Genomic DNA, 1400 nt, shown 5'->3' on the forward strand with positions numbered 1-1400 from the left:
GGCGGGGCGGGAACGGGACCGGGACCGGGAAAAGGAACGGGAACGGGAAAAGGAACGGGACCGGGACCGGGAATGAGCCCGGCACCAGGAACAGCCACGGGACCGGGATCAGAACCAGCAACGAGCGCGAACAGGACTGGGTCTGGTAATGTGGCTGCGTCCCTGGAGCGCCGGGCCTCGCCTGCCCACAGCGCAGCCTCCCTTGGCCTTTCCCCCGTTAGGTTTATTCAGTGCACTTTTCAACATATTTTTCAAATATTTTTAAATCAAACTTTTAATCTTTAAAAAAAAATTAAAACTATATTTTTTAAAAATATAGTTTAAATTTTCCCCCCCCGCTGATGTAAATTCCCTTTTATTGTGCCTGTCCAGCCCTGTCCCCACCTGCCGCTCCTGCAGGGCACCAAAGCCTTCCCTCCCCTTTTCCCTCTGCAATCCCGACTTTTGGCACCCAGCACCAATACTTTACTAGGAAATAAAAGCCCTCTCTGATCACAAAAAGCCCTAAAATCCTTTTAAAAAAATAAATGCCTCTATGCATGAAGGTGCAGACGACTTCCAGGGAGGGTTTTTCCAAGGAACACCTGGTTTGTATGGAAGGAGCTGGCAGCAGGGCTTGCATTCCCAGCTGTTCAGTGCCAGGCCAGATGGTTCCAGGCAGGTAATGGAGTGGGATTTCACTCAATTAAGCAGCCACAGACTGGGCTGGAACCCTGCAGCACTCTAATAAAGCATTAAAAATTCATGGCATGGCAAAAGCCCAAGAGCGCTATTTGTTTTGCTAAAGCAAATCTTACACATTTGGCGAAATTAAGATCATCAGCAAAAAAAAAAAAGAAGACAGCAAATGTGTATTTTTTTCACAAGTAGCTTCTTGATGGCAGAACTTGCTTCAGTCACTGCCAGGTCCCCCCTTCCCACTTTGGCAGCTCCAGTCTCCTGCATCCATCAGGATTGCTGCCCTGCTTCCCAGCCTGGCACCCACAGGGGCTGGAAACGGGCAGGGTTGCTGGACTGCCCCTCCGGCTGCCCAGCTCTGCATCAGGACATTCCTGATCCCTGCAGGTCTTCAAGGGCACTTTGGAATTGCCTTTGGAAGGTGTTCCTGCCCACGGCAGGAGTTGGAATGGGATGGGTTTTAAGGTGGCTTCCAACCCAAAGGATTTTATTTTTAGCGGCTAAAAGTCGCTCCTGCTAAATTAAATTTTTTAAAAATTAAAAATCAGCGGGAGGGACCTGATGACCAAACGAGCCCAGAGCTGGAGACCAGAGAAATGATCATGGAATCCCAGAATAATTTGGGTTGGAAGGGATCTTGAAGATCATCTCATCCCAGGGCAGGGACACCTCCTGCTATCCCAGGCGGCTCCAAGCCGTGTCCAGCCTGGCCTGGGGCAGTC

The sequence above is a fragment of the Geospiza fortis genome, unplaced genomic scaffold (genome assembly GCF_000277835.1).
Source record: "Geospiza fortis unplaced genomic scaffold, GeoFor_1.0 scaffold148, whole genome shotgun sequence".
Taxonomy (NCBI): Eukaryota; Metazoa; Chordata; class Aves; order Passeriformes; family Thraupidae; genus Geospiza; species Geospiza fortis.